The sequence below is a fragment of the Podarcis liolepis genome (assembly GCF_965112155.1).
Source record: "Podarcis liolepis genome assembly, chromosome: 18".
Taxonomy (NCBI): Eukaryota; Metazoa; Chordata; class Lepidosauria; order Squamata; family Lacertidae; genus Podarcis; species Podarcis liolepis.
Window position 1 is genome coordinate 1,567,877 of NC_139572.1, and position 24,344 is coordinate 1,592,220.

At 48.9% G+C, this 24,344-nt stretch overlaps 1 protein-coding gene across 1 annotated transcript in view; it reads left to right on the plus strand.

The window, feature by feature from the left end:
- The window catches only part of KISS1R (KISS1 receptor), a 290,916-nt gene extending 266,905 nt beyond the window's left edge, over window positions 1–24,011 (plus strand). The window contains exon 6 of the transcript XR_014521021.1: window positions 23,978–24,011. The gene's annotated coding sequence lies outside the window, so the exon portion shown is untranslated. The remainder of the gene's footprint in view (window positions 1–23,977) is intronic.
- The last annotated feature ends 333 nt before the right edge of the window (window positions 24,012–24,344 follow it).

The window sequence follows — 24,344 nt, forward strand, 5'->3', positions numbered from 1 at the left end:
GGCACCATTGACCATAACATCCTTCTGGACCGTCTAGAGGGGCTGGGAGCTGGGGGCACTGTTATACAGTGGTTCCGTTCCTTCCTCCTGGGCCGTGTCCAGAAAGTGGTGGTGGTGGGTTCAGACCCCTGGGCTCTCACTTGTGGGGTGCCTCAGGATTCCGTCCTCTCCCCCATGCTTTTTAACATCTATATGAAGCCACTGGGAGAGATCATCAGGGGGTTTGGGCTGGTTGTCCATCAGTATGCAGATGACACCCAGCTCTGCTTCTCTTTTAAATCAGAACCAGTGAAGGTGGTGAAGGTCCTGTGTGAGTGTCTGGAGGCACTTGGAGGGTGGATGGCGGCTAACAGATTGAGGTTGAATCCTGACAAGACAGAAGGACTGTTTTGGGAGGACAGGGGGTGGGCAGGTGTGGGGGACTCCCTGGTCCTGAATGGGGTCACTGTGCCCCCGAAGGACCAGGCGTGCAGCCTGGGGGTTATTTTGGACTTACTGTCCATGGAGGCGCAGGTCAGTTCTGTGTCCAGGGCAGCTCCATCTGATATGCAGGATGAGACCCTCCCTGCCCACACACTGTCTAGCCAGAGTGGCGCATGCTCTTGTTATCTCCCACATGGACTACTGCCATGCGCTCTCCGTGGGGCTGCCTTTGAAGGTGACCCAGAAACTACAACTAATCCAGAATGCGGCAGCTAGGCTGGTGACTGGCAGTGGAGACCACATAACACCGGTCCTGAAAGACTTGCATTGGCTCACAGGACATTTCTGAGCACAATTCAAACTGATGTAGCTGACCCTGAAAGCCCTAGCTCTCGAAGTTACCAGCATGAGTTTGACCAAACTGCGGGAGGCAGTGGAAGACAGGAGGGCCTGGCGTGCTCTGGTCCAGGGGGTCACGAAGAGGCGGACACCACTAAACGACTAAACAACAACAACGTAATATGATAATGTATACATATGTGACATAAGAACGTTAATTAAAAAAAATCAAAAAATCAGGGATGTCCCTGGAAAATAGGGACACTTGAAGGGTCGGGAGGGGGAAGGGAAGGGATTTCATCTGAACGTTAGGAAGACTGTCTTCATGGTATGAACTATTCAGCAGTGAAAGACAGGATGTCTTGGAAGCAGAGACGGTCTGTCCCCAACCCGTCAGGGATCCCAAATCAGCTGATTTCCTTCATTGCAACGACTAGACACCTCCTGGTCTCCTGTTCCCGATGGTCACCGACATCCACGCAAAAGCAGATCCCCAAAGAAACCCCGGTCGCCAAGCTCGTCACGTCGCAAGGTGCCGAAACAATCAATAGCAATTCCAATATCATACAAGTCAATTTCAACCTGTCATGAGCGGAGTCTACTCGATAGCCGCGTACGCTGATAAATGGGGCCCTGGAAAAAACATATTTATAGGAGCTGGGGGCAGGGAAGCCATAAAATTTGGACGTGGGGCAGAAATGGGCCAAGAAGTTGGGGGTGCGGAGAGAGAGAAAGGGGAAGGGAAGGTGAGTTTTGCTGCTTGCCTGGAAGCTTCTGGGTAAAAAAGGTAAAGGTAAAGGGACCCCTGACCATTAGGTCCAGTCATGGCCGACTCTGGGGTTGCGGCACTCATCTCGCTTTACTGGCCGAGGGAGCCGGCGTACAGCTTCCGGGTCATGTGGCCAGCAGGACTAAGCCGCTTCTGGCGAACCAGAGCAGTGCACGGAAACGCCGTTTACCTTCCCACCGGAGCAGTACCTATTTATCTACTTGCACTTTGACGTGCTTTCGAACTGCTAGGTTGGCAGGAGCAGGGACCAAGCAACAGGAGCTCACCCCGTCATCGCGGGGATTCGAACCGCCGACCTTCTGATCGGCAAGTCCTAGGCTCTGTGGTTTAACCCACAGCACCACCTGCGTCCCTCCTCTGGGTAATAAACACCTGCAAATTCTTCTGTCCTTGTTTCGAATCCTGCCTCAAAAGGCAACTTTTCTGGGGAGATTTGTGGCTACGCTGGAAGCCAATGTCAACTAGAACAATATGCGGGTGCGCTATCCCATAACAACAGCAATATATTTATACCTTGCATATCAGTCTGCTTTTAGCTGAGATTCCTTCATTGTTTGGGGTTGGACTAGATGACCGTTGGGTCCCTTACGGCTCTAAGGATTCTATGATATGCCCCAGCAACTCTGGGTGGCTTCGAACACATAAATACATAATAAAACAGTAAGCATTAAAAAAAATCCCTGTACAGAGCTGCCTTCAGATGTCTTCTAAAGGCTATATAGTTATTTAACTCCTTGACTTGGGCGTTGTATAACTCAGTACCCACCAATATTTCTCTAATGAAAATAGGAACGTCCTATTCCATCCCCTCCAACGTTTCTCCCGAGAAAATAGGGATGTCCTATTCCATCCCCTCCAACGTTTCTCCCGTGAAAATAGGGACGTCCTATTCCATTCCCTCCAGCATTTCTCCCGTAAAAATAGGGACATCCTATTCCATCCCCTCCAATGTTTCTCCCGTGAAAATAGGGACGTCCTATTCCATCCCCTCCAACGTTTCTCCCCTGAAAATAGGGATGTCCTATTCCATCCCCTCCAATGTTTCTCCCCTGAAAATAGGGGCGTCCTATTCCATCTCCTCCAAAGTTTCTCCCCTGAAAATAGGGACGTCCTATTTCATCCCCTCCAACGTTTCTCCCCTGAAAATAGGGACGTCCTAAAGAAAAGTGAGAATTTCTGGGATAAAATCAGAAACCGGGACAGCTTCTGTAAATGCAGGTATTATTCTGTGACATAATAGACAGGCAGTGCCAAGCATGTGGACCCTGAGAGGTAGCTTTTCAATGCTGTCTGTGTTGATTTCCCCCTCCCAGGGCTGGTCGGGAAGGGGAAAACATTTACGCCTTCTGGAATGCAGAGGCGAACAGGCGTTCCTCTCAGCCATCATCTGTTCCCCTCCGCTCTGCCCCCAAATCCCTAATGGAAAACTGCAACGATCAGGCCCCTGCGCACATTATCTATAGAATGCTTGACACTTCATAAATATTAAACTATGACATTATGGACCGCCAAGCAGGGAGTCTGTAAACCCAAGAAATCAAAGCCAGATAAATATCCAATCAACACTGCTGGCTATCACTCAAACAGAGACTTGTTCGCTGCTGCTGCTGCTACTGGAGATTTCAGGCAGGTAGATGTGCTTTTGTGGAATGGCAGATGTGGATTCGGGGATTTATGAATCTGTTTCAGGCTTTTAGACGGTGTTGAAATCAACAATAATTTATAATTATTGTAGTTATTTTATTTGTATGCCGCCCATCAGGCTGGGCTGCCCCAGCCGTTCTGGGCAGCTTCCCAAACATATATAAATACAAAACAAAACATCAAACATTAAAAACCTCCCTAAACAGGGCTGCCTTCAGATGTCTTCTAAAAGTCAGGTAGTTGCTTATTTCCTTGATATCTGATGGGAGAGCGTTCCACAGGGTGAGCGCCACCACCAAGAAGGCCCTCTGCCTGGTTCCCTGTAACCTCACATCTCACAGGGAGGGAACCGCCAGAAGGACCTCGGGAGAGGGACCCCGGTGTCCGGGGTGGAGACTCTCCTTCAGGTCTACTGGGCCATTTAGGGCTTTCAAGGTCAGCACCAACACTTTGAGTTGTGCTTGGAAACGTCCTGGGAGCCAGTGTAGGTCTTTCAGGACTGGTGTTATGTGGTCTTGGCATCCGCTCCCAATCCCCAGTCTGGCTGCCGCATTCTGGATTAGTTGCAGTTTCCGGGTCACCTTCAAAGGTAGCCCCACGTAATGCGCATGGCAGTAGTCCAAGCAAGAGATAACCAGAGCATGCACCACTCTGGCCAGACAGCAGGCAGGGAGGGTCTCATACTGCGTACCAGATGGAGCTGCCCTGGACACAAAACTGATCTGCGCCTCCATGGACAGCGGTGAGTCCAAAATGACCCTCAGCTTGTGCACCTGGTCCTTCAGGGGCACAGTTGCTGCATTCAGGACAACGGAGTCCCCCACACCTACCCGTCCCCTGTCCCCCAAAACAGTACAGTGGTACCTCAGATTACATACGCTTCAGGTTACAGACGTTTCAGGTAACAGACTCCGCTAACCCAGAAATATTACCTCCGGTTAAGAACTTTGCTTCAGGATGAGAACAGAAATCACACAGAGGACCCATTAGCTAAAGTGGTGCTTCAGGTTAAGAACAGTTTCAGGTTAAGAACAGACCTCTGGAACGAATTAAGTTCTTAACCAGAGGTACCACTGTACCTCTGTCTTGTGGGGATTTTGGACTGATCTATCGGCAGACTCCTTGTGCTATTGAGTGAGGATCCAAGAAAGATCCTGGGGTTCTCTGGAGGCTCTTTGCTGCCGGCGCATCACCCCCCATTGGCTGCATCACCCCCCCATCTCTTTTCTTGGCTTTCCCCTTCCTCTGCTCCCCTCCTCCCTTCCTCCTTCCCACCCGCCTCTCCGAGAGCCGGGTCAGGCTCGGCCGCCACGGGGCCCCGGTAATGGATCTGCAGGAGTTTGCCTGCCAACCTCATCCCGGCTGCTGACAGGAAGCGAGTCCTGCCTCAGACACCCCTGGGCCCTCTTTCCGCCGACTGCTCTTCCAGAGACGCCACTCCCCGAAGACCCGCGCTGAGTGAAAGAACGCTTCGAGATTTCCAGTAGCTCTTTGCTTCCTCGAGGCCTTGATGTGGAAAGACATTTCTCAGAAAAAGCGGCGGTGGAGGCGCTCGCTCACTCGCTCATGAGTTGTTGTGGTGGTTTAGTCGTTTAGTCGTGTCCGCCTCTTCATGACCCCATGGACCAGAGCACTCCAAGCCCTCCTGTCTTCCACTGCCTCCCCCAGTTTGGTCAAACTCATGCTGGTCGCTTCGAGAACACTGTCCCACCATCTCGTCCTCTGTCATCCCCTTCTCCTTGTGCCCTCCATCTTTCCCAACATCAGGGTCTTTTCCAGGGAGTCTTCTCTTCTCCTGAGGTGGCCAAAGCCTTGGAGCCTCAGCTTCAGGATCTGTCCTTCCAGTGAGCACTCAGGGCTGATTTCCTTCAGAATGGAGAGGTTTGATCTTCTTGCAGTCCATGGGACTCTCAAGAGTCTCCTCCAGCACCAGAATTCAAAAGCATCCATTCTTCGGCGATCGGCCTTCTTGATGGTCCAGCTCTCACTTCCATACATCACTACTGGGAAATCCATAGCTTGAACTATACGCACCTTTGTTGGCATGAGAGAGAACCCCCCAAAACTTTCACTAAACCTACGAGAAGCACTATTTCATTGATCAAACATGTTTGGGATGAGTTATTAAATTTATCATTGTCCCTGCCATCGTTAATTACAGCCGTAACTTGGAAGCCGGATGCCTTGGCTCCCGAACAAATCGGCTCCTGAACGATCAAAACCCGGAAGTGAGCGTTCTGGTTTTTGAACGGTTTTCGGAAGCTGGAGGTCCACCGCAGCTTCTGATTGGCTGCAGGAGGTTCCTGCAGCCAATCAGAGGCCATTGTTTGGTTTTTGAATGTTTTGGAAGTCAAACGGACTCCCGGAACGCGTTCTGTTCAAAAACCAAGCTACCACTTTATGAGCCTTCATTGATTGATTGATTGCATTGTATATAAATAATCTTCCTTGTTGTTGTGATGATGATGATGATGTATATTCCATCTTTCTTCCAAGGACCTTGAGGTTGTGTACATGGTCCTCCCCATTTCTTCTAATCCAAGCAATTTTTATTGATTTTCATGTAAATACAAGAACGTATAACTGCACCTCTGAATTTTGCACTGCAATTCACCGGCCCAGTAATGTGTGCAAACACACATAAACAATGTCAAAGTGTGCATTTGAATGCGTAGATCTGTGACCACGACACACAAACATGTTTTATTTTAGGGAATATCGTGTCACAAAACAATGGGTACTTCTGGCACAACGGCGTAGGAATGTGTATGTATAAGGAGAGAAGGACGATGAAACGTTCATGGGTTTTCATGAGAATGTTCGGAAAAATTGCAAAACTTGATGGGAGAAAGTAAATACAGCGGTACCTCAGTTTTCAAGTGTCTCGGAAGTTGAGCATTTCGGTTTTCCAACGCTGAAAACCCGGAAGTAATTGCTTCTGTTTTCGAACGTGCCTCAGAAGTCGAACATTTCAGGAGTCCAGTGGTCATCTTCTGGAACAGATTACGTTCGAGAACCGAAGCACCACTATAAATGAAAAACAGTCGATCAGGTCTCAAGCCATTTTAAAAAATATAATACGGATAGTAAAAGCACATGAAACAGCACAGTGCTGTTAAGAGCCATTTGCTTAAAAGCAGTCGGTTCTCGAAGACCTGTCGGAATGAAACAATATTCACTTGTACGACAATGAGGGAGCTTAGCCTTTCAAAACTGAACTGGTTGTGAGCAAATTTTGCATTACCATTGGACTCCATTTTGAACCAAGAGGGAAGACGGCGCCTTTCAAAATGGCACTGGTTTTTAAGCAACGCCCAGGTATAAGGCTACTAGTTTTGCCAAAATGTGACTCGCTTCCCAGCCAGCCTCACCTTGCCGTTTTGCGGCCTGAGGACCACCCAAGGTTGGGTGTGTGAAAGAAGCCGTCCATTGAGGAAGAGTGCATCGCACCAATTGAAAACAAACCATGGTTCATAGAATCATAGAATCCTAGAGTTGGAAGAGACCACAAGGGCCATCGAGTCCAACCCCCTGCCAAGCAGGAAACACCATCAGAGCACTCCTGACATCTGGTTGTCAAGCCTCTGCTTAAAGACCTCCAAAGAAGGAGACTCCACCACACTCCTGGGCAGCAAATTCCACTGTCGAACAGCTCTTACTGTCAGGAAGTTCTTCCTAAGGTTTAGGTGGAATCTTCTTTCTTGTCGTTTGGATCCATTGCTCCGTGTCCGCTTCTCTGGAGCAGCAGAAAACAACCTTTCTCCCTCCTCTATGTGACATCCTTTTATATATTTGAACATGGCTATCATATCACCCCTTAACCTCCTCTTCTCCAGGCTAAACATGCCATGGCTTCAGATCCCAGTTTACTAACAGTAGACGAACAGTTGCCAAGCCACAGAACTGTAGAATTCGAATGGATCCCCAAGTAATCTCAGCTAAAGCACCCATAAATGCTCCCTGGGTTGGGTTCAGTTGATCTTAAAGCCGTACCATGGTTGTCGAACTTAATCCGTTCCGGGAGTACGTTCGACTCCCAAAACGGTACATAAAACCAAGGCGTGTCGGACGTCCGGCTTCTGAAAAACGTTTGCAAACTGGAACACTCACTTCCGAATTTGTGGTGTTCAGGAGCCAAAACTTACGAGTACCAGGGTGTCCGACAACCAAGGTATGGCTGCAATTTAATGGCTAAGCATTCTGACGAACCAGGGTAGGAAGACATTACCAGGAACAAATTCTTCTGTCATGGTCCAGTTCACGGGCAATCGAAGTCCCGGCTGGGGACGTCGGGACCGGGGGCAAGATGGTGGGGTGGGAGCAGGAACGGGAGTCCAGAAACCAAGAGTCCGAGGGTCAGAGAGCTGGGAGTCAAGAAGCCAAGGGTCCGAGGGTCAGGAAGCAAGGAGTCATGAAGTCAGGGGTCCGAGGGTCAGGAAGCAAGGAGTCACGAAGTCAGGGGTCCGAGGGTCAGGAAGCAAGGAGTCACGAAGTCAGGGGTCCGAGGGTCAGGAAGCAAGGAGTCACGAAGTCAGGGGTCCGAGGGTCAGGAAGCAAGGAGTCACGAAGTCAGGGGTCCGAGGGTCAGGAAGCAAGGAGTCACAAAGTCAGGGGTCCAGGGATCAAGAAGCAAGGAGTCATGAAGTCAGGGGTCCGAGGGTCAGGAAGCAAGGAGTCATGAAGTCAGGGGTCCGAGGGTCAAGAAGCAAGGAGTCACGAAGTCAGGGGTCCGAGGGTCAAGAAGCAAGGAGTCACGAAGTCAGGGGTCCGAGGATCAAGAAGCAAGGAATCACAAAGTCAGGGGTCCGAGGATCAAGGACTCAAATGCAGCAAGGCAGAGAACGTGCTGCTGTGGCAAAGAGCTGAAGGGAAAATGCTGACCTTATATCCCTTCCCGGATCTTGCCACCAGGTGCTGTGAGTTACCAATCAGCCTCACCTGTGTGGCCGCACCTTGCCTCTTCAGAACAAACTTAGGAAGGCCCCAGTCCTGCGAAGTCCTACTGGTCACAGGGCCTGGCTGCTGCACACACTCCTGACATCTTCTCCGCCTTCCCCCCACCAGTTTCTCTGAGCGGCTCGCCATCTTTGTCCTCTTCTTTCTTTGTCCTCACCATTCCCTTTCCAGGCACACACGGTTGGATTCCCCCCCCCCCCACTTGTGCTTTGACGATGCAGCTGCTGTGGTCGAGAGTGCCTTGAATAAGTTATAGCATCTGCCGGGATCTCAGATGCCTACGGCTAGTTGCTCTCTTGAAAGAGCCTCCAGGCAACCCCAGCGGGAGACTTAAAGGCACTACTCCATCTTGCCCCATATTTTCACAAGTCTGGAAGTAGCCCAGGTCAGGAAGAGGCGTGGCTTGAGGGAAGTGGGTGTGGTCTGGGGAGGGGCCTTGAAGATTCCAGGAGGCCAGGCAGAGGCCTAATAATAATAATAATAATAATAATAATAATAATAATAATAAAGGTCAGCACCAACACTTTGAATTGTGATCAGAAACGTCCTGGGAGCCGATTATTATAGGCCTAATAATAATAATAATAATAATATATTTATAACAAACCTAGACAGCATCTTAAAAAGCAGAGACATCACCTTGCTGACAAAGGTCCGTATAGTTAAAGCTCTGGTTTTCCCAGTAGTGATGTATGGAAGTGAGAGCTGGACCATAAAGAAGGCTGATGGCCGAAGAATTGATGCTTTTGGATTATGCTGCTGGAGGAGACTCTTGAGAGTCCCATGGACTGCAAGAAGATACAACCTCTCCCTGGAAAAGACCCTGAAGACTCCCTGGAAAAGACCCTGATGTTGGGAAAGATGGAGGGCACAAGGAGAAGGGGACGGCAGAGGACGAGATGGTGGGACAGTGTTCTCAATCCTACCAGCATGAGTTTGACCAAACTGCGGGAGGCAGTGGAAGACAGGAGTGCCTGGCGTGCTCTGGTCCAGGGGGTCACGAAGAGTCGGACACGACTAAATGACTAAACAACAACCACAACAACCCTGCCCATATGGCTGGGTTTCCCCAGCCACTCTGGGCGGCTTTCAACAGAACATTAAAAACAGAATAAAACTACATACATTAAAAACTTAACTCTCTCGGGGTCCTTTACCTTTACCTTTTTACCCCACACCTGACTGACCCCCTTATCTTTGTTGCTGTTGTTTAGTCGTTTAGTTGTGCCCGCCTCTTCGTGACCCCTGGACCAGAGCACACCAGGCACTCCTGTCTTCCACTGCCTCCCGCAGTTTGGTCAAACTCATGTTGGTCCCTTCTAGAACACTGTCCCACCATCTCATCCTCTGTTGTCCCCTTCTCCTTGCGCCCTCCATCTTCCCAACATCAGGGGCTTTTCCAGGGAGTCTTCTCTTTACACCTCGACAATCCCCCCCATAGTTCACCCCACCTTCTCCTCCCACGGCTCACCCCAGCCTCACCCCCACAGCTTTCCCCAAGCAAGTGGCCGGCAGCCTTGTATATAGGATGATAGACACACACAAACATGTATGCATATATAAATAACCCATACGGACCATTCTGCATCGCCGAGGCTGTGTTACCCCATGAATTCCCTGCGGGTGCTTCCTCTCTCTCTCTCACCACCATCTCCCCAAGCCCCCAAATGCCTGAGCTAAATCCAGATGCTTATAAAATATACAAGAAGCCTCTGGGCTTGGGGCAAAGGCTTCAGGATTCTGGTTGCTCTCTAGTTCACGTCTTTGGCAGAGAGAGAGAGAGAGAGAGAGAGGGACCTGTTTTATGCAGGACAGGTGACAACCCCAAACTCAACTATAGCAGCTCTGCAATGGCCCCAGAGGCAGAAGCAGGGCCCGATATCAGTGGCGTAGCGTGGGTTGTCAGCACCCGGGGCAAGGCAAGTAATTTGCGTCCCCTAACCCATGGATTTGCGCCCCCTAACCCTAACCCCCGATGTTGTGCCCGGTGCGGCTGGCCCCCCCCCTGCACCCCCCACGCTACGCCACTGCCAGATATAGGTTTGATGTGGCCCTCAGCTCCTGAAGGTAATGGGGCCCTTTCTATGTCCAGCTGTCCTTCGTCAACAACAAACTGCCTCTGTTTTTTGTGTTGAATACACGCTCTATGGGAATTGATGGACCTAAGAGGCATCTAAGGGACGTGGGTGGCGCTGTGGGTTAAGCCTAGGACTTGCTGATCGGAAGGTTGGCGGTTCGAATCCACTCAATGACGGGGTGAGCTCCCATTGCTCAGTCCCTGCTCCTGCCCACCTAGCAGTTCAAAAGCATGTCAAAGTGCAAGTAGAAAAATAGGCACCACTCCGGCGGGAAGGTAAATGGCGTTTCCGTGCACTGCTCTGGTTCGCCAGAAGCGGCTTAGTCCTGCTGGCCACATGACCCGGAAGCTGTACGCCGGATCCCTCAGCCAATAAAGCGGGATGAGCGCCGCAACCCCAGAGTCGGCCACGACTGGAGCTAATGGTCAGGGGTCCCTTTACCTTTACCTTTAAGAGGTATCTAAAGCCATTTGCCCACCCAGAATGCAGGACCCTATATATAGAAAGGAGCAAACCGGTGATATTTTAGGGAGCAGGCGAGCAGGCGGGGCCCATGACTTACATCCTAGGAGGCTACACAACACAAAACACTGTTGCGGGATGTAGGTTTTATTTGTTTTTTAGCTTATATTTTGGAAATGTACATCCAGTTTTTTCCCTTTAATTTTTTTTGGGGGGCCCCAAGAGAGTGGGGCCCTAAGCTATAACTTGTTTAGCTTATACATAAATCTGGCACTGAGGACAGGTGACAGGTAAGCTCAACTATAGCAGCACTGCAGATATCTATAGGGCTGTCACAAGGAAGAGGGAATAGATAGTTGTTTATTTCCTTGACATCTGAAGGGAGGGCGCCACCACCGAGAAGGCCCTCTGCCTGGTTCTCTGTAACCTCACTTCTCACAGGGAGGGAACCGCCAGAAGGACCTTGGGAGGAGGACCCCGGTGTCTGGGCTGAATGATGGTGGTGAAGACGCTCCTTCAGGTATACTGGACCAAGGCTGTTTAGGGCTTTCAAGGTCAGCACCAACACTTTAAATTGAAGAAAACTTTTCCCTATATTGCATAATTTTATAAACTGTCTCTTACTTGCATTTTCTCCTAACGAAAAAGCGCCAAACACTGCAGTCTTTCCCAACAGGGGAGGTGAGCAACAGCTTAACTCTACCAGCTTCCTTGCCCTGTTCCTGCATTGGGGCTCCTTGAGCTCTGTCCGTGGTCCTGAATGAGTCCTGTGCTGCCCTGCCGTGAGCTCATGGGCAATACTTGAAGCCATCTCCTTGCTTCCTTGACCTCCAGGTCAAGGCTCTCACTGCAGGCCTTAGTCACAAATGCTTCACTAGAGAGCTCCTTTCTTCCTTCCATTCATTTGTTAAGCGTCTACCGTGTCTCTCCAGCAAAGTAGGGAGGAAACAGAATTAAAACAGAAACACGTTTTGTTTAAATATATTATTTAATATATTTAAACACCTTTTGAATTCTGGTGCTGGAGGAGACTCTTGAGAGTCCCATGGACTGCAGGAAGATCCAACCTCTCCATCCTTAAGGAAATCAGCCCTGAGTGCTCACTGGAAGGACAGATCCTGAAGCTGAGGCTCCAAGACTTTGGCCACCTCATGAGAAGAGAAGACTCCCTGGAAAAGACCCTGATGTTGGGAAAGATGGAGGGCGCAAGGAGAAGGGGACGACAGAGGACGAGATGGTGGGACAGTGTTCTCGAAGCGACCAGCATGAGTTTGACCAAACTGCGGGAGGCAGTGGAAGACAGGAGGGCCTGGCGTGCTCTGGTCCAGGGGGTCACAAAGAGGCGGACACGACTAAACGACTAAAGAACAACAACACCTCAGGTTAAGAACTTAATTCATTCTGGAGGTCTGTTCTTAACCTGAAGCACCACTTTAGCTAATGGGGCCTCCTGCTGCCATCGCGCTGCCGGAGCACGATTTCTGTTCTGTTCTTAACCTGAGGTACCACTTTAGCTAATGGGGCCTCCTGCTGCCACCGCCGCGCCACCGTGCAATTTCTGTTCTCATCCTGAAGCAAAGTTCTTAACCCGAGGTACTATTTCTGGGTTATCGGAGTCTGTAACCTGAAGCGTCTGTAACCCGAGGTACCACTGTATTCAAGAACATCTAAAAACGTCAAGAACATGTAAAAAAACCAGCCACATTCCCTCACAGTGAATAATGTCAAGGTATCTTTGAGCTACCCAATGCCTGAGTGAGCCAGGAATGGTCCTCTTGGGTGTCAGTAGTGAAAGAAAGAGGAGCACCTCAATATGAAGAGCATTATGCAAAGGGGATATCTCCACCGAGAAGTCCACGTCATGGGTCAATGCCAACCAGGCAGAACCCATCAACGGTACCACCACCAACAGGACCTTCTCCTGCAGATTGTGGGGTCAGATATGGTGGGTCTTTGTGGAGGTGGTCTTTTTAGGTTCTCAGGTCCCATTACATGAGTCTCTTTAGCCACCGTTGATGGTAGACCCAGACCTGGAGCACTGAGGAGACACCACAGAGGACTTTGAAAGCGACGCCAACCCGTCCTAGCTTGGCTTATCGGAAGCAGAAATAGGAGATTGAGCAACGGGAGATCACCCAGGCGTGGTAGCTATCAAGAAGTGTTTGGCAACCTGGGAATCGATACCCCCGCACTCAACTGGGCTATCAGCGATCGTCTGGGGAGCTTAGGAGGACATATGGTCACCACCTCATCTCCTCCCTTGGAGCAGCCAACCAGGAGACCTCTCCATCGAAGCTATCTCCTCTCCGGAGCCCTTCAGTTCCTGTATTGCCCCCGCCATCGCGGCTGGCGAAGCCCTAATGGCCCATCTCCGATGTTTTATTATCTCTTTTAAAAGTGTAATTAGTTCAAGTGTAAACAAAAAACAAGCCCTTTGGTTAATTAAGAATTTTTAAACAGGGGAAGGGAGACAGTAAGCAAGAGGATCTTCCGGAAACATTAACGGACCCGGGGCAGGTATCATAAAATTGATTGAGGGACAGGGCGGAAGGATGGGGAGATGTCGGCGGGGAGGGCCGGCCACCGTTGAGAGGGGGAATATGGGGGGAATATGGGCAAGGGAAGGGGGGGGCGAAGCGAGCCCTCCTGAAAATGGACCCTAGTTTATCTCTCCCCCTGCACCCACACAACGGAGTGCATTTATGACCCCGGGTCTCCATAGAAATGGCTAACGATTTTTTATGCATTAATGGGAATAATGGACAGCGGTAATATATTGTTTAAAGAGATGGATAGGATCCTTTTAACGCTGACATGTATATAGATCTCAAGAGCGACCGGGGGATGGACCATGTGAATTCTGGACCTCCGTTCGGGTCAAGATTGGCCAGGCACTTTGGTTGGGCCTTCTTGTGCCTTTCGTTCCATTTCATTTAAAAAAAATATTTTTCATTGGTTTTTACAAAAACAAATTCAAAATAATGAAAAGAATAAACTTTTGCCATATCCATATATGAGATTCTTTGACTCTCATGGCTTCCTCTATGTCCCCTGCTTGGGTCCTTACCATACCGTACTTTTCTATGTATTAGATGAGGTTTTTATACCTCCAAAAAAGGTTTAAAATTTGGAGTCATCTTATACACAGATAGTGCATAGGGGGGTCGTGGGATTGGCTGCTACCGCGAGCCGGAGATTGTCAGTGGATTTCGGTTGTGGTTTTTTTGACTATGGCAAGGGCTGTTGTTGATTGGCCAAAATCAAACCCCTGTGTTGCAATACGAACCAATCACAACAATACAAACACAACGCGTGGACTAATCGTTAGTAGAGAATATATTCTCTACTAACTATTAGACTGAGGGACGCGGGTGGCGCTGTGGTCTAAACCACAGAGCCTAGGGCTTGCCAATTGGAAGGTTGGCGGTTCACATCCCCATGACGGGGTGAGCTCCCGTTGCTCGGTCCCTGCTCCTGCCAACCTAGCAGTTCGAAAGCACACCAGCGCAAGTAGATAAATAGGTACCACTCCGGCGGGAAGGTAAACGGCGTTTCCGTGCGCTGCTCTGGTTCGCCAGAAGCGGCTTAGTCCTGCTGGCCACATGACCCGGAAGCTGTACGCCGGCTCCCTCAGCCAGTAAAGCGAGATGAGCGCCGCAACCCCAGAGTCGTCCGCGACTGGGCCTAATGGTCAGGGGTCCCTTTACCTTTTTAACTATTAGTCTACGTGTTGTGTGTGTGTTGTTGATTGGAGGCTGCTGTGTCAATTGGGTGGGCGATAAGCAGCTATTGTGACGCATGCAAATGGCAGCCCATGTCATGCGAGTGAGTGAGTGATTTTCTGCAATTCCCCCTAAGAAAAGCTCAGCAACTCTGGGCAAACCTTTCCCCATTTTCTTAATTTGGAGTCCCCCCAAATAGTTAGCATCTTATACATGGGGGCGTGTTATACATGGGAAAATATGGTACTTCTAAAACTACATATCATTACATCCTTCACAGTTTTCATCTCTCTAAATTATCCATCCACACACAAACAAACAAACACACCATTTATTCACAAGTCATTTTTAAAGTCTAGCTAATGTTTTTATTTGTTTACAGTCGTCTCCTAAGTAAGTTATAAATTCCCCCAGTTCTTTTTTAAAGTCTTTGTCTTCTCGATTCCTGAGTCTACCAGTCAGTTTTGCCATTTCAGCATATTTCAGCGATTTGACTTGCCGTTCTTCCTTGGTCGAAACTGTTGGTTCTTTCCATCTTTGCACTATTAGCATCCTTGCTGACATAAACAGTATTTTCTGGTTCTTTTGGGATATCGGAACCTGTAATTCCCAATAGAAATGCTTCCGGTTTTTAAACAAACGTTACTTTAAACATTCTTTCTCTCAATTCATTATATATCAGTTCCCAAAAAGACTTTATCTTACATGACCACCACATTTGAGGCCATCAAGATTTCTTGAAGTCCCTTTGGTCTTACTCTGTGTTTGGCTGATACAGGCAGGACGTAAAAATAATTCCCTTAGTTAAAGGTAAAAAAGGATAAAGGACCCCTGGATGGTTACGTCCAGTCAAAGGCGACTATGGGGTTGTGGCACTCATCTCGCTTTCAGGCCGAGGGAACTGGCGTTTGTGCACAGACAGCTTTCCGGGTCATGTGGCCAGCAGGACTAAACCGCTTCTGGCGCAATGGAAAACCGTGACAGAAACTAGAGCGCACAGAAACACCATTTACCTTCCCGCCGCAGCAGTACCTATTTATCTACTTGCACTGGTGTGCTTTCAAACTGCTAGGTTGGCAGGGTATAGGCCAGTGCATAAATTGAATTAATAATAATCATCATCTTCTTCTTCTTCGTAGCCAAGCAAGATTGTCTTCCATAAACACAGTTTTAACAGTGAGTCCGTAAGCAACTGTGGAGGCCAGTTCTGGATCCCCACGTCCTTCCACAGTGGGGACATTGGTTTCCGGGCAGGAGTTGATCCCGGTGAGGGTTTGCCAAGCGTGCCTTCCTCTTAGCACGTTTCTCCCTTGCGTCCTGAGTTCGAGTGCCTTCAAAACCCAGTTACAAAGATAGGTAGCCCTGTTGGTCTGCCATAGTCAAAATAAAAAAATTCCTTCTAGTAGCACCTTAAAGACCAACTAAGTTAGTTCTTGGTATGAGCTTTCGTGTGCATGCACACTTCTTCAGATACACTGAAACAGAAGTTGCCAGATCCTTCTATATAGTGAGAAGGTGGGGAGGGGTATTACTCAGAAGGGTGGTGGGAATGGGAGATTGGCAGATAGCTGAGATGAGCCTGCTGACGACTCTTAACGACTGCAATAGGTCTTACAAGAAAAGGCAAGGGGTGAGAAGGTGAAAAATGGCTTAGTCATGTATAATGAGATAAGAATCCAATGAGATAAGTGAACAGAGACTTTGGATTCTTATCTCATTATACATGACTAAGCCATTTTTCAATCTCCCAGGACATTCTATACAAGATCTCAAAGTAGCTGTTTTACTACAAAGGAATTTCAGAAATAGACTGGAAAGAGAAGCTGCTGAATTGCAACTCATTACCAAACTTAAAACCATGGAGAGACCTGGTCTGAACAGAGACATTGGATTCTTATCACTATATAGAAGGATCTGGCAACTTCTGTTTCAGTGTATCTGTAGAAGTGTGCATGCACACGAAAGCTCATACCAAGAACTAACTTAGTTGGTCTTTAAGGTGCTACTAGAAGGAATTTTTTTTATTTTCAAAACCCAGGACATCTTTGGTCAAGGCTGTTCTCCAACCGGAGTGCTCGCAGGCCAGTGTTTCTCACAGGGAAGGCTTCAAGGTGACATTTGCCTCCTTCTGCCCTCCTTCCCTTCCTCTGCCGGTCCACCCAGAGAAACCTCGGTCTCTCCACCTCCTTTCAGAGTCCTTCCAGCTTGCCGCAATCAGCTATCGATTTCATCGACAGGCAGAGCCGGTCCCCGCGAGATAGAGCAGCCAGGCTCCCCGCCGAATCTAATTTCAGAAGGAGAGGCTTGATTTTTCTTTAAAAAAATTCTTCACACACACACACACACACAAATATGGATTTAGCAACAAAGATCCCTCTCCCCCTTGCTCAGCCAACTCCTTAAACCGCCAAATCTCCTGCAAGAAAAGTCAGGGAGGTAGAATAGATGGGTTGGGGTGAGGCAGACCCCCCCCCCACCAAAGAAATAGATTACGACATGCAGGCCACATTTAAAGCAACAGTTATGTGGCCTCCACACACCAAAATGGAAGCATCACGAGAGGAACAATGTTGTGGTTTTGTTGTGCAGTTGAAGCTACGTTACAAAGTGTTTTATTATGTGTTTATATATGTTGGAAGCTGCCCAGAGTGGCCGGGGCAACCCAGTCAGAAATGATAAAATTATTATTATTATCATCATGGAATAGGACTTCTCTGTTTTCACAGGAGAAACGTTGGAGGGGATGGAATAGGACGTCCCTATTTTCAGGGGAGAAACGTTGGAGGGGATGGAATAGGACGTCCCTCTTTTCAGGGGAGAAACGTTGGAGGGGATGGAATAGGACGTCCCTATTTTCAGGAGAGAAACGTTGGAGGGGATGGAATAGGACGTCCCTATTTTCAGGGGAGAAATGTTGGAGGGGATGGAATAGGACGTCCCTATTTTCAGGGGAGAAACGTTGGAGGGGATGGAATAGGACGTCCCTCTTTGCAGGAGAGAAACGTTGGAGGGGATGGAATAGGACGCCCCTATTTTCAGGGGAGAAACGTTGGAGGGGATGGAATAGGACGTCCCTATTTTCAGGGGAGAAATGTTGGAGGGGATGGAATAGGACGTCCCTATTTTCAGGGGAGAAACGTTGGAGGGGATGGAATAGGACGTCCCTATTTTCACGGGAGAAACATTGGAGGGGATGGAATAGGACGTCCCTATTTTCAGGGGAGAAATGTTGGAGGGGATGGAATAGGACGTCCCTATTTTCAGGGGAGAAACGTTGGAGGGGATGGAATAGGACGTCCCTATTTTCACGGGAGAAACATTGGAGGGTACGACAGCCACTCTCAGCCCTAATGATTCTCAGCCACTGGTATTTGGAGGCAGAAGACAGGCCACTACGGCTAGCAGCCTTTGAGAGCACCCTCCATATCAATGGTTTTGACGAAGCCTCCATCCAATTTAATGGTCGGCCCTGCTTCTCGCGGGAGTGAATATCGTAATTTCAGCTGCGTTCTTCTCCCAAGGCTGAGTCGGCTTTGTGTGTTCAAAAAAAAGGGTTTCGGGTGGGGGGAGCCGGAGGTGGGGAAGAATCGGCCCCGTTGCCGTGGAAACAGCCCGCGAAACAGGGGCAGCATCTCCCTCCCCTCCTCTTCATCGATTCCAGAAATCTTCTCTCTGCATGTATGATCCATAGAAAGGCTGTGGGCCTATTGATCCGGCTGTTGCATGGCTCGGAGATCACCTTCCTTAGAAACGAGAGAGAGAGAGAGAGAGAGAGCGATGAAGGCAGGCGAGGTGTCTGTCCCAGATCTGAGCAACAAGATGGTCGGCTGCATAAGACCCCCCCCCTCCAAAAAACCCACAACAACAAACCCACCCCTCTCCACCCCTTTGTCTGCTGTTCTTGCCTTTTTTCAGACACATCCGCAGCAACTGGTCAAAATTAATGCTAGCCGGCTCTTGTGGGCTTCTTTGTTATTTACCTCTAGACGTCTCCAGGAGGGTTGCTCCCAGCTGAAGGCAGGAAGCAAACCCCTTTGGCGAATTAACACCAAACCATCGATGAACGTCAGTAATCAGAAAGCGAGGAGGCCGGGCAGCTGTAAGGAGCGAGACTCCCGTCTGTTCCTCGCCCACCCTCCCCAAGACATCTGCAAAAAGGAACGTAGGATGATGGCCTGATACTGGGTCAAACAATTGGTACACCTAAGCTCAGTATGGTCACCACCACCACCACTTTTTATTTATACCCCACCCATCTGGCTGGGTTTCCCCAGGCACTCTGGGCGGCTCCCAACAGAATATTAAAAACACTATCAAACATTTAAAGCTTTCCTAAAGAGGGCTGCCTTCAGATGTCTTCTAAAAGTCAGAGAGTTGTTTATTTCCTTGACGTCTGATGGCAGAGGGCGCCACCACCGAGAAGGCCCTCTGCCTGGTTCCCTGTAACCTCACTTCTCGCAGGGAGGGAACCGCCAGAAGGCCCTCAGAGCTAGACCTCAGTGTCCGGGCTGGACGATGGGCGTGGAGACGCTCCTTCAGGTATACTGGGCTGTTTAGGGCTTTCAAGGTCAGCACCAACACTTTGAATGGTGCTGGGAAACGTACTGGGAGCCATTGCAGATCTCTCAGGACCAGTGTTATGTGGTCCCTCGGGTTACAGACGCTTCAGGTTACAGACACTTCAGGTTACAGACTCCGCTAACCAGAAATAGTACCTTGGGTTAGGAACTTTGCTTCAGGATGAGAACAGAAATTGTGCAGCGGCAGCAGGAGGCCCCATTAGCTAAAGTGGTACTTCAGATTAAGAACAGTTTCAGGTTAAGAACGGACCTCCAGAATGAATTAAGTTCTTAACTAGAGGTACCACTGTAATTGCTTTAGGGTGGGAAAATGCGGGGTTTTTTTGCTGTACTGGATATTAATCATTCGAAGCTTGCGAAAAGGGTTAGGGCTGGTTTCACGGCAGATCAGCGTCAGGTGTGGTCTCAAAACTGCAAAACCACACGCCACAAGAATCACGCTCACACCGATCGCTCAATTACTGCCCCTGTTGCAGCAGTCCAGACTTAGAATCGTAGAAATTGTGGAATTGTATAGTTGGGAGGGACCCCCCAGAGTAATCTAATCTAATGCAGGAATCTCAGCTAAAGCAGCTGGGGCTGTGCTGCAGGAATTTATGTATAGGTTGGGGGGGGGTTGCCCCTCCAGCAGATATCATGCACATGCAGCCCACTACCAAATCCAGCACAATCGCTTTTGTGACTTTTGTGATTTGTCCCCACAATACACTTTGTCACAGTTTCTTCCTATCTATGCAAAGGGCCTTTGCTGCACAATACCAAATCATAGAATCATAGAATCATAGAGTTGGAAGAGACCACCAGGGCCATCGAGTCCAACCCCCTGCCAAGCAGGAAACACCATCAGAGCACTCCTGACATATGGTTGTCAAGCCTCTGCTTAAAGACCTCCAAAGAAGGAGACTCCACCACACTCCTTGCCAGCAAATTCCACTGTCCAACAGCTCTTACTGTCAGGAAGTTCTTCCTCATGTTTAGGTGGAATCTTCTTTCTTGTAAGAATTCACTGATCAATGTCTCTATGTACTGGCTCACTGGGAAAACTTCAGAAATTCCTATAGACATGTGAGGCTGTGGGGTTTGTTTTCTGGCAAGCAGCAAAGAAAGGTGTGGCAGCCTCCATTCGCCGAGAATTAATTATCCTTAAGGAGGTGTCCAGCTAGTCAGATTGGGGTGGGGGTTGCGGACGGGTAATTAATTACGCCGGGGTTTTCTCTGCCACCCCAACTCCATCCTCCTCCTCCTCCTCCTCCTAACCCCCCCCCCTGCTCCAAATGGGGACAGGGAAAAGAGCGAGGAAGCAGGGCAACAACCTGGAAAAGGCTGGTCAATGAAAACATAAAATTAAAATAATTTGCGTCAATTCCGTTGAGTGGCTGTTAGCCCTAATTGCTATTGACTCGCAGCTGTAATTATTAAGGACGAGAGAGAGAGAGAGAGAGAGAGAGAGAGAGAGAGAGAGGAACCCAGAGGTTGGTGTGGGATCAGGGCTGGGTTCGGATCACCTCTGGTACTGCCCAGGCTCTGCGATGCTGGTCTATATAGTTTCCAAGGCAAGAATGGGTCTTGGGCCCCAGGCAGCTGTGAAACTCTCCCAGGGAATCGGTCTGAATGTGGTATCAGAAAGGTTTAATGGTCAATGTGGCCAGGGAGGGGCAGCTTTGCCTGTAGGATTGGGATCCGGTCAGCCGGCTGGGTCCTAATCTCTCCCACACCCCATGTGCCATGTTTGACCCACCTGTCAATCACCTGATGTCATCGCCATCACCATTTTATTATTTATACCCGGCCCATCTGGCTCGGTTTTCCCATCCACTCTGGGCGGCTTCCAAACAGATATAAAAACAAAACATTAAACATCCAAAACTTCCCTAAACAGGGCTGCCTTCAGATTTCTTCTCAGAGTTGTATAGTCCTTTAGCTTCTTGACATCTGATGGGAGGGTGCCACCACCGAGAAGGCCCTCTGCCTGGTTCCCTGTAACCTCACTTCTCGCAGGGAGGGAACTGCCAGAAGGCCCTCAGAGCCTGCCACAATTCAAGCCTGGTCACCCTAGATGTGGCAGCAGCTGATTCCAGCTCCCTGCAGAGACAACATTATTAAAATAGATGCTTTGGTGAGATTAGAGCTCTCCAAGGTCCTGAATAGGGACTTGGGTGGCGCTGTGGGTTAAACCACAGAGCCTAGGACATGCCGATCAGAAGGTCGGCGGTTCAAATCCCCGCAATGACGGGGTGAGCTCCCGTTGCTCGGTCCCTGCTCCTGCCAACCTAGCAGTTCGAAAGCACCTCAAAGTGCAAGTAGATAAATAGGTACTGCTCCTGCGGGAAGGTAAACGGCATTTCCATGTGCTGCTCTGGTTCGCCAGAAGCGGCTTAGTCCTGCTGGCCACATGACCCGGAAGCTGTACGCCGGCTCCCTCAGCCAATAAAGCGTGATGAGCGCCATAACCCCAGAGTCGGCCACGACTGGACCTAATGGTCAGGGGTCCCTTTACCTTTATCTTTAAGGTCCTGAATCTGCTCTTTGCTCCAGCTCTCTGCAGAGACAACATCTCCAGTCGTTTCCTCAGCAAGAATTCTTGGACTTGTCCAAGGTCTTGAATCTGCTCTTTGCTCCAGCTCCTCACAGAGACAACACCTCCAGTCGTTTGCTATAGAAGGAATCTTTAGAGCTGCCCGAGGTCCTATATATCATCTTGGGTAGTTGCCTTAGCAGAGATCCTCGGAGCTTTGTGGAACGCCCTCCCATCAGATGTCGAGGAAATAATAATAATAATAATAATAATAATAATAATAATAATAATAATAACAACTTTATTGTCATTGCCCCCTTCGGGGACAACGAAATTACTTGACTGCTCCATAAAAACACTAATTAAACAATACAGTATAATACAGCAAGGGAGATTAGATGACTTTCAAAGTCCGGGCTTCCCATTCAGGGCCGAGATCGCTCTGGAGAAGAAGCTGTTCTTAAGACGGCTCGTTCTTGTCTTCATCGTCCTGTATCTCCGTCCCGACGGCAGGAGCTCGAAGAGACAGTGACCAGGATGCGATGGATCTTTGACTATGTCCAGTGCCTTCCTATGGCACCTTGTGGCATAAATCTGCTCTAAGGTGGAGAGTGGGCAGCCAACAATGCTCTCTGCTGCCTTAACAACCCTGCACAACCCCATCCTGTCCTGGGCAGTACAGCTTCCGTACCACACACATAAGCCATAAGCGAGCACGCTCTCAATGGCACAGTGATAGAAGAAGGCAAGCAGCAGTTTCTCAACCCTCTGACTTTTAGAAGACATCTGAAGGCAGCCCTGTTTAGGGAAGTTTTTAATGTTTGATGTTTTATTATGTTTTTAGTATTCTGTTGGGAGCCCAACCAGATGGGCGGGGTATAAATAATGTATTATTATTATTATTATTATTATTATTATTATTATTATTATTATGGATGGACGGCCACCTTGACAGGATCCTTGCCTTGAGCAGGGTTCAGACATAAGCATGGTATCTTTCCAACTCTGAGCTTGTATAAATAATACTGTAAATTGTTGTTATATTATTTTTCTCAGGATCAATCTGCGCAACACCCCAAAGATGGAAATTCTGTGAGCAGGGAGGGCAAATATTGGGTTCCCCCCAACATTAGCAGACCCGCTCAAATTAAAGGCCATGACTGGCGCAGCTCCATTATTTTCAATAGGTCTACTCTGAGTAGAGAATTGAGCTGGGTGCAGATATGCTCTGAACTGGATTTGAATCGGTTCCCATCGATGTCTTCTGAAGCGAGTTTCATCTATGCAATCTCAGTGGGTCTACTCTGAGCAGGACGCAACCCAGTAAGAACAGCGCACGTATTATTACGTATCTGGAACAAGAGGCGAGAGCGGTCTGTATTCTTAATTAAAATTGATTTTTTAAAAAGAAAGAAGGAGAGAAATATTCTAGAGAGACGCACGCGCGCAGTGTTTTATGGGGTTGTACCCAGCGTTAGTAATGCTCAGAGTAGACCCATGGCAATCAATGGACTCCGCTAACTTAGGCTCATTAATTTAGACACTGGCTGCTCTGAGTCTGACCAGTGTTCTCTGCAAACCGATAACACAACAGCAATGGTCATTTTCCGGATTTGAATGGGTACGAAAGTCATCTCCCTGCCCCTTTAAAAGATTAATCTTGATTCCCCCCCCCAGCCTCCCCCCAAACCCACTCCTCCCTCAACCATGCTCAGCAAAGCCCCTCTGATTGGCAGCTGTAGTCTCCTCCCCTTTCCTGCCCCACACCTAAGGGGCTGATGGTGGGAAAAGGTAATTAATCTGGGAAAGCGGGGGGTGGGGGGTGGAGTGTTAATACCCCTAAGACACTAGGGATGCGAGCTGTCAGTTATCACCAATTAGTCACCGAAAAGCCTGCACGTATGATCTCCGCGGCGCAGCCGAGTTGATTACTCTAATTAATTTTGCATTGATCTACACGGATCTGCTGGAGGAAGGCTGTCCGGGGAAGTGGGGGGGGGTGGCATGGCACAGAGAGAGAGTTTACTCTGGAGGAAGTGAGGGGAGAGCGGCTACAGATGGTGGAGGGAGATTCGAGATGGGCAAATCTTATCAAATTCGTTTTCTTGTTTCCCCCACTGCTCTCTCCAATATCAGATTTTGGTCTTGAAAAAAAATTGAAAATTCGTTTGCATTTCCCCTAGGTTATTTCTGGTTTTTTTTTGCATTTCTGTAGACACATTTGGCGCAATATTCACATGGCTGTATACCATTCCGCACAATACATTTTGTATGGTACTCCGTGCCGGATTTACGTATAAGCTGAACAAGCTATAGTTTAGGGCCTCACTCTCTTGGGGGCCCCCAAAAAAACTAAAGGGAAAAAACCACCTGGATGTACATTTCCAAAATATAAGATAAAAAGCAAATAAAATAAAATCTACCTATTGAAACAGTGTTTTGTGTTGTGTAGGCTCCTAGGATGTAAGTCATGGGCCCCGCCTGCTCCCTAAAATATCACTGGTTAGATACCTATTAAGGGACGCGGGAGGCGGTGTGGTCTAAGCCACAGAGCCTAGGGCTTGCCGATTGGCAGGTCGGTGGTTCGAATCCCCGCAACGGGGTGAGCTCCCATTTTTCGGTCGCAGCTCCTGCTAACCTAGCAGTTCGAAAGCACGTCAAAGTGCAAGTAGATAAATAGGTACCGCTCCGGCAGGAAGGTAAACGGCGTTTCCGTGCACTGCTCTGGTTCGCCAGAAGCGGCTTCGTCCTGCTGGCCACATGACCCGGAAAAATGTCTGTGGATAAACGCCGGCTCCCTCGGCCAGTAAAGCGAGATTTAGGTTTGGTGAGGCC